Genomic DNA, 9,498 nt, shown 5'->3' with positions numbered 1-9,498 from the left:
CGGTTCTTAGAGGCACATGACACAGTCGTTTGCCGTCTGGAGGCCATGATGGAAGCGACGATCTTCGGTCCAGCAACGTCCATAGAGAACTAGACAGAAGAAGAAACGGACCCGTGGCGGGGCAACAGTTTTCCACAGTTGTTTGGCGCCAAGCACTCGCGAGGAGCCGAAGAACATAGCTCCATACAGATGCAGCAGAGTAGGTTTGATCTGCCGTGAGGTTCCATAGAAAAGTGTCTGGGTGATCTATAAGATGCACTTGTTCGATCATGTCGCATAAGTGTGCAAGCTGTTGAAAGCCCTAGTTTGGTTTTGGATAATTGATGAAACCCTAGTACTAACCTGTTTACTGAGTATGTGTAGACTTAATGAGGTTGATACATGCCAAGTGATGGAGCAAGAGATGATTATGGTGATAATGGTGATGACCACAAGATGATCAAGTGCTCAACTTGGAAAAGAAGAAAGAGAAAACAAAACCCTATGGAGATCAAGGCAAAGGTGTTGCTTAGTGTTTTGGTTTTGGTGATCAAGACACCATAGAGGGTGTGATCACATTTAGGATAGATAGCCGTACTATAAAGAGGGGAATTCTTTGGCTAAGCGGTTATCAAGTGCCACTAGGTGTCATTGTTCATGTGCATGCATTTAGAACCTAGTGAGCTAACTTAACTCATTCAAAGAAAATGATTGTGAAAATGCTAACACACGTGCACTTGTTGGTACACACTTTGTGGTGTTGGCACACTTTGAGAAGGAGGTGGAGTTTGAAGGGTAGAGAGAGGATGGGTTCCTCTCTCCCTCCCGCCGAGCTTGCGAAGCGGGATTCGGCGCTTTTTGAGAAAATGAAGTGCTTATTTTCTATTGCGCCGGTGGGAAAATTGGAGAAGTCGTGGGAGTATTTCTCGCTGAGAAACACTCAGCGGACGCTGGCCACTGAGGCACCAGATGTTGTGTCTATGCGTCCGGTGTAGTCAGTGCCTGGCTCAGCTAGGGTTAGGCACCAGACGCCAGGCACCGGACACAGGCTTGTCCCTGCTTGTGCGTCCGGTGGTGTGAGTCCGGTGCCCTGAGCATTTTGCAGAGCTCTCTGGGTTTAAGTTCGGTGAGCACCGGACGGTCCGGTGCTCAGCGTCCGGTGCCCTGCGCGTTTGCAGACCTCTCTGTGTTTAAGACCGGTGTGCTGTCGGTGTTTTCCCCCCGGGGGGTCACACCAACTAGTGAATTTGTATGCGTGCTCCCGTTTCCAGATGGTGATGCAAAAAGACACAAAGATTTATCCTGGTTCGGGCAAGAGAAGGCCCTACGTCCAGCGGGGGAGGGAGAGTTTGTATTATTTTGCACCTAAGTGCTTGTACAGGGGCGAATACAAGTGTGGTATGAGGTGTGGTGGTGCGAGTTGCACTACTACGTATGGCTGGTGTGTTGTGTTGTGTTGTGGTGTATTGCGTGATCCTGTATCTCTTCCTGGGCCTCCCCTTTTATAGTTCCAAGGAGAAGCCTAGGGTACAAGTATAGGCGTCAGAGTAGGGGTCGATAGAGGTATGGCGCGCTGACCTACTCGAGTGTCCCGTCCTGGTAGCTTGATGATGATTACGCGTGCCCCTGTATCCTGCTCTGTGCGCCGTCTTGGACTGGCTTATCTGTTGCACGCCTGTACATCATGGCGGCAGATACGTCGGAGTGGTTGCAGAGTTGTCATTCGACGCCCAACCCTTCCCCAGGAAGGAAACGCGTCTGGTCGAGGGTCGGTTGCTGTGTAACGCCTTGCTAGCCAGAGCGCTGACCTTGGACGTCTCGAGGGGGTCTTGATCAGACGTTACGACCGTGCTTCCTGCGTCCTGACACGCCCTGGGTAATTTGGTGGGGAAGGCTGCAAAAAGAATGATGGGATGGGTGCCTGTTCCCTATCACGCTTCTCGTGACCTGCGTGTTAGGTGAGAACGCGACAGGCACATTAAATGCCCTGATTCCCGTGCCCGCGTCAGGCGGCGGGCGGCGTCCTTGCGCTCGACGCCTTCTGATTCGCTCGAGCCTGCTTCCGTATTCGACGGTTGCCGGTGCTTGAGCCCTGATCGATTCGCTCGACACCCTTTCCATCTTCGAGGTTGCAGTCGTTGATGACCGTACGCGTGACTGGGCAGAGCGTCGAGTAGGAGGCCCCGAATTGTGTATGGATAATCCTGACATGGACATCAGTTGGGGTACCCCTTATTGATATCCTCGACAGTAGCCCCCGAGTCTCCATTTGAGCGCTGGCGCTCGAGTGGAGGCTATATTTCATAGTCGAGGTTCCGTGGGGGCGCGCGAGCGACCCCGTGGGGGTAGCCCCCAATCCCTTGGAGGAGTTTTTTGACTCCTTCGAGGGTTATATCGCCTAATGTGCAGAAGCGCTGTCGACACCTGTGGTGGAAGGTTCTGACTGGCTCGTTCTGCGTGGGGGTTTCGACGTACTCTCGATAGAGCGAGCATCATCTACCTCAGATTGAGTTCCTAACGGGTAGTCCAAGTGAGAACCTGTGCCCCTTTCGAGGAGGTCAGCTGTAGCCCGGAGGCGTTCTCATAAAGCGGGGTCGATGTGGTCGGGGATGCTGGTCTCATTCGATAGAGTCCAGTGGCTCGATGCCTCCTGTCGGAGGATTCCTCTCGACTATCTCAACCCTACCTCGGACATCCCCAGCGAGTTCTCGAGGTGGGCCTCGATTTTCGACCACTCGCCGGGCATCCCTGACTCCGGTGCTCGAGATCGGCTGTCGAACCCTTTCGGAGGGTCAGCCTGCGACCTCTCGAGACTTTCATAGGTACGTGCCTTGGCTTACAAGGGAAGGAAGTGGTCGTGACGGTTTGCCTTTTTGCCCGTTGGGCGCGTCTTTTTAGACGGGAGCCATTGTGACACTGTATCGGCGTGGAATTCGTAGCATCCCGTCTGTGAGAGGAAAAGGACCGCTAGGCGGTGCATTTATGTGGGGAGTTACCTTACTTATTGGATCTGTCCGTTGGTGGTTGCCATCTATAAATATCCCATGGCTCGGTTGCCGTTCTCCCTTCTGCCTTCTGCCCTCATTCCTGCCTTGCTCCCTTGCCATCTCATGCACGCGCGCACCCTCGAGCAGTAGCGAACCCGCCTTCCTTCCACCCAAGGATGCCTGTGAGACTCGACGCCGCCGACGATTGGCGCCCGTCGTCGATGACGGAACACCGGTTGCTGGAGCTCGAGAGGGAGGGACTCCTACGCCGCCGCACATCGTTATCGTCGTCGGAGTGGATCGCGCCGCCGGCGGACCACCGGGAGCCCAAGCCGCCCAAGGGCTACGTGGTTTCGTTCGCCAAGTTCCATCGCCACGGCCTGGGCGCTCCTCCGAGTCGCTTCATGCGGGCGCTCTGCCACCATTACGGGGTGGAGCTCCAGCACTTCTCCCCCAATGCCATCACCGTCGTGGCGGTCTTTGTCGCGGTGTGTGAGGGCTATTTGAGGATGATGCCCCATTGGGACCTGTGGCTCCACCTCTATAGGGGCGAGCTCTTCAACGCCCCCACCGGAGCCGCTGGAGTGAGGAAACCTATGCGGGCCAGGTGCCTGAACCTGGTGCTGAAGACGGGGAAGACGGAGAGGCCACGCGAGTACATTCCGGTGGGATTGTCCTCGAACCACGCCAGATGGGACTCCCAGTGGTTTTACCTGAGGAACGACGATGACCTCCTTCCTGCCTACACCGGCCGTTTAATCACAGAGCGTCCGGGGAACTGGACGTACGGCGTCGTCCAAGTCCACCAGTCGCGGCTCGACCCCCTCCTTGACGCCTTGAAGAAGCTACGCGTGGAGGGCCTGTCCGCCGCTCTCGTCCTCTCGGCCGTCCATCACCGGAGAGTCCTCCCGCTGATGTCTCGGCCACTGAGGATGGATGAGATGGGTCCCGGCGTTTCGTCCCGGGACCTCGAGGCGTGCCGGATGTCCAACGAGGCTCCGGCGGACGATGAAGTCATGGCCCGGGTCAGGGCGGCCGTCACCGGCGACTTCCAGCCGGAACATGTCAATGGCTTCCCCATGAGGCGTGATGCGGGCTCGATCGACCTGGTAAGTTCTTTTCTTGCATATGGCTTTGATTCTGGATCTCCCTCGATCCCTTTGTAAGCTTGTCTTTGCTCTCGCAGGGATCGATCGACGTTCGGTCCTCGAGGCCTCCAGTAAAGGAGGACGAGGTCGACCGTGACAAGCGGCGCCAGTTCGCTGAGAAACAGAAGTCCGCCAAGGACTCAGAGAAGAAAGAGAAGAAGAAGAAGAATCTCGACCGCCTATCATTAGAGGCGCGTCGAGCCAAGTCCAGGCAAAGGGGGGAGCCTAAGGAAGAATCCCCTAGTGAGGACGACGGCGGAGACGGTGATGACGACAGCGACGACTCCGAGGGGATGGCGTCTCGTCTCGACCGGATCCTCGAGGGTCCGCTTCGAGGCGATGTCGACGCCCCGCTGACGGGAGCGCCAAGGGAGGGGCCAGGCGGATCTCACCGCCCCCGCGCTGGCACCCCTCCCGCGCCTGCGCCAAGTCGGGCCGCCCCGCACCCCCAACCTCCCCCTGCACCAAGGCGGGTGGCCGGGCTAAGGCCCAGGCGACGGGGCCGTTGACCCGTGGCCGCGCCGCGGCCTCCGAAAAGGGAGAAACTGGCCGCAGGAGTGCTAGCCCCAACGCTCGCCAGGCGGGAGATGCGGTACCAAAGCCTGCGCCTACCCGTGAGGGGCCTGGAGCCTTGATGCGGGGCGGCTCGAGGCCTACCGGTCGAGGCACCGGCAGGCGGCCGTTCTCCCTGTGGGGTAAGTTCTTCGACGCTTTGATTCTCATCCTCCTGTTTCTTCGCGTTTTCTCATATAACGGTCTCCCTTATGCCCATTTCTCTTTCCTCAGGCTGAAGCGGACGCTTGAGCAGGCCCAGCCTTCAATGGCGAAAAGGCTCAAGGTGGGAGCGGCCTCCAAGGATTCAGGTTAGTAGCTTATTTCCGTCGTTACGGGAGTTATGTCGTTCTGGTGACGACTGACCTTTGCTTTTATGTGTTTTACAGGCTCCTCCGACCCTCGACCGCCGACCAGCGCTGAGAGCGCCCCGCCCCGTCCCCTGGCGGGTGAGTCTGCCTCGTCGTCGCCCAAACGGGCCGAGGCGCCTCAGCCCCACGGGCAAGAGGGAGCCCCCGAGCCTCCCCGATCGGGTGTTGAGGCGGATCCGATCACTATAAGTGACGGGTCTGGCGGCGGCGGGTCATCGAGGGACGCCCGCCCTATGGACGAGGAGGTCGTTGCCTCTCCCACCGCGAGACGGACTCCTTGGCCCATCGGGCTCCACTCTGTCAAAGAGCAGAGGAGGAAAGAGGAAATAGAGCATGAGCAGGAGACGCGGCATCAGCCGTAGGAGGAACAGCAGCCGCTGTCGACGGGAGGAGAGGTGGGGCAGCCGTCAGCAGGTCCCCAGCTTGAGGAGCTGCTGGAGCAGGACCGTCGCTAGGAGCCGCAGGAGCCCCAGGAGCAGCAGCAGCAGAGGGGCCAGTAGTCAGAGGGACCGCTCGAGCCTCCTCCCCACGGTCCGCCCCAACCGGTACTACCGGCGCCGCAAGAGCCCGGGAACCAGGAGGAGGGTCTGCCAGTTTTCGGCCCTCCGACCCTGGCGTGGCTCCGTCCAAGGGCGCCTGCCGCAATCCCAGCAGAGTTGGGGCGGGCGGACGGCGTGGTGGCGCTCACCTGCATGATGCGCACCCCCATCGACCCCGAGTCCGAGATTAGGAGGACGATCTACGGCATGGACGGAATCGCCCCGAGATTCCTCCGGGAGCGTCGGTCGTGGGAGGACCATATTCCCGCCGAGGAGGACGAGGCTGGAACGTCGGGCGGTGGTGGAGGTGGCGAAACCAGGACATGGAAGACGGTGGACGACGATGGGCGGTTCCCTTCCCTCGTTGACTTGTTCCTGCGCCACGGGGGGTCACTCGAGACCGTCGAGGAGCTCATCCGCGGCGTCAAGGCGTGGGCCGACCAGGAGATGGAGAATTGGTGCCCCGACCGGATCCGCATCCGGGCTTCCACCGATCCGTCTGAGCCCAATATCTTTCTAGACGATCGGAAGGAGGCCGAGAAGTGGGAGCACGTCGAGGAGCTCCGCCTCTGGATAAAGCACACGGTGGGGCTCCTGTCGGACGTTGTTAACAACGGGCTCGGACCGGCCTACTTTGTAAGTATTTCCTAGTCTTTTAATCTTTATGGAATGTTCGGTTTTGTGTTCTAACTGCTCGATCACCGGTTCGCAGGACCTAAAAGAGACCTCCCGAATTAAGTCGAGCTTCATCCATGCCACGAGAGGTGGCTGGGAGCAGCTCCCCATTCTCAAGGACCAACTCCTGGAGTCGTAGGAGAAACTCCTCAAGGCCTATAAGGAACTCTTGGCGCTCGAGGAGGAGAAGAAAGAGAGGGAGGCTGCTCTGGCCGAGGCTCGAGAGGTCTCGACGAGAGCTGTGGAAGAGGCTACGCTCCTGAGGGAGCGGGCCATGATGGTCGCCGCGTCCAAAGCCCGGGAGGAGGCCCTGTCTTACAAGAACGCCGTTGCTGACCTGGACAAGGAGAAGGGCCTCCTCAAGACCGACCTGGACTCCATCCGAGAATCCTTTCAAAGGATGAAGGTGGAGTGTGTGAATAGCGAGATCGCCAGGAGCGCCACGGAAGCGGCAAAGAAGAAGGCCCTCGAAGGCCTCGAGGCGGAGCGGGCTCGATCCCACAGCCTTTCTGACGACGTCGACCGTCTGAAGAGAGCGTTGCTGGAAGAAGATGGGGCCATCTCACAAGCCGGCAAGGCGATCGAAGACCTGTGCGTCGCCAACACCGAGCTGGCGCGCTCCAACAGGGAGGTTGAAAGGGCCAACACCAACTTGGTCGGCGAGAACACAGCTCTGGAAGAGAGCATCCGCGGTATGTCTCTACTATCAAGTTTTCTTTTCGAGGTGTGTTTGGTGTTAGCTAAATTCCTCATGTCGGTCCTTGTAGGACTCAAAGACGAGCTGCTGGCCACCCAAGTCGAGGCTCGCTCCGCCAAGGCCCAGCTCGAGGGGGAGGTCGCTCTGAACCGTCGTGTCGGTGTTTTCCCCCGGGAGGTCACACCAACGAGTAAATTTGTATGCGTGCTCCCTTTCCTGGATGGTGATGCAAGAAGACACAGAGATTTATCCTGGTTCGGGCAAGAGAAGGCCCTACGTCCAGCGGGGGGAGAGAGTTTGTATTATCTTGCACCTAAGTGCTTGTACAGGGGCGAATACAAGCGTGGTATGAAGTGTGGAGCTCTACTACGTATGAGCGTGGTCTTGTGTCGTGATCCTCCCCTGATCTATTCCTGAGTCTCTCCTTTTATAGCTCCAAGGAGAGACCTAGGGTACATGCGTAGATGTTAGAGTAGGGGTCGATAGCCGCATGGAGCGCTGACCTACTCGAGGCTTCCGTACGACATGGCCTCGAGCCGTCCCATCTTGATAGCCCGGTGATGATTACGCGTGCTCCTGCGTTCTGCCCTGCCCGCCGCCTCGCGCTGGTTCTGAGGTCGCACGCTTGTACGGTATGGCGGCAGATCCGGCGGGGTAGTTGTGGTGTTGTCAGTCGACGCCCAACTTGTCCCTTGGAAGGGACCCTGTTCGGTCGAGGGTCGGACGCCGTGTAATGTGCTGATATCTGGAGCGCTGACCTTGGAGGTCTCGAGGGGGTCCCGATTAGACGTTCCATCCTTGTTTCCCGCGTCCTGACACGCCCTGGGTCGTTCGGTGGGAAGGCTGCAAAAAGAACGATGGGACAGAAGCCTGTTCCCTATCACGCCTTCCGTGACCCGTGTGTTAGGTGGGGAAGCGTCAGGTGCATTAAATGCCCTGGCTCTCGTGCGCGCGTCAGGCGGCGGACAGTGTCCTTGCGCTCGACGCCTCTCGGTTCGCTCGAGCCCGCTTCCGTATTCGACGGCAGCTGTCGCTCGAGCCCTGACCGATTCGCTCGACGCTATTTCCGTCTTCGAGGTTGTGGACGTCGAAGGCTGCGTATACGCATGGCCGTCGATGGCCGCGCGTGCGTACGGATGGCCTCGTTATACGCATTGGTGAGGGTACCCCTTGTTGATACCCTCGACAGTAGCCCCCGAGTCTTCATTCGAGCGCTGGCGCTCGAGTGGAGACTTTCGTTTTTACGGTCGAGCTTCCACGGGGGCGCGCGAGCGACCCCGCGGGGGTAGCCCCCGAGCCCTCGAGGGAGTATTCAACTCCTTCGAGGGTTATTTTGCCAAATTTGCAGAAACGCTGTCAACACCCGTGGTGGAAGGTTCTGTTCGGCTTTGCCTTGCGTGGAGGTTTCGACGTACTCTCGATAGAGCGAGCGTCTTCCACCCCAGATTGAGTTCCTAGCGGGTAGTCCAAGTGAGAACCTATGCCCCTTTCGAGGGGGTCAGCTGTAGCCCGGAGGCGTCCTCATAAAGCAGGGTCGACGTGGTCAGGGATACCGGTCTCATTCGATAGAGTCCAGCGGCTCGATGCCTCCCTTCGGGGGGATTCCTCTCGACTGTCTCGACCCTACCTTGGACATCGCCAGCGAGTCCTCGAGGCGGGCCTCGATTTTCGACCACTCGCTGGGGATCCCTGACTCTTGGTGCTCGAGATCGGCTGTCGAACCCTTTCGACGGGCCAGCCATCGACCTCTCGAGACTATCGTGGGCGCATACCTTGGCTTACGAAGTAAGGAAGCTGCCGTGCCGGTTCGTCTTTCTGCCCGTTGGGCGCACCTTTTGAGGCAAGCGACGTTGCGACACCGTATCGGCGGGGAATTCGGAGCGTCCGGCCTGTGAGGAGAGAAAGGACCGTTAGACGGCGCATTTATGGGGGGAGTTACCTCATTTATCGGATCTATCCGTTGGTTGGCCGCTATCTATAAATACGCCGTGGCGTTGCTTCATCCTTTCTTTCCCCTTCCGTCCTCTCGCCTTCGTCTTCTCGCTGCCTTCGCTCTCTTGCTTCCTCCACGCGCGCGTGCACCCCCTCGAGCAGTAGTGAATCCACCATCCTTCCAACCAAGATGCCTGTGAGGCTTGTTGCCGCCGACGACTAGCGTCCGTCGTTGATGACGGACCGCCGTCTGCTAGAGCTCGAGAATGAAGGGCTCTTGCGCCGCCGCACTTCGCAGTCTTCGCCGGAGTGGATCGCGCCGCCGGCGAGTCACAGGGAGCCCCAGCCACCCGAGGGCTATGTGGTGTCATTCGCCAAGTTCCACCGCCATGGCTTGGGTGCTCCCCCGAGTCGCTTTATGCGGGCCCTCTGCTTCCACTATGGAGTGGAGCTCCAGCATTTTTCCCCGAACGCCATCACCGTCGCGGCGGTCTTCGTCGCGGTGTGTGAGGGCTATCTGGGGATGATGCCCCATTGGGATCTATGGCTCCACCTCTACAGGGGCGAACTTTTCAACGCCCCCACCGGAACCACCGGCGTGAGGAAACCCGTGCGGGC

The sequence above is a fragment of the Sorghum bicolor genome, chromosome 1 (genome assembly GCF_000003195.3).
Source record: "Sorghum bicolor cultivar BTx623 chromosome 1, Sorghum_bicolor_NCBIv3, whole genome shotgun sequence".
Classification (NCBI taxonomy): domain Eukaryota; kingdom Viridiplantae; phylum Streptophyta; class Magnoliopsida; order Poales; family Poaceae; genus Sorghum; species Sorghum bicolor.
Note: the sequence above shows the minus strand (reverse complement) of the source record.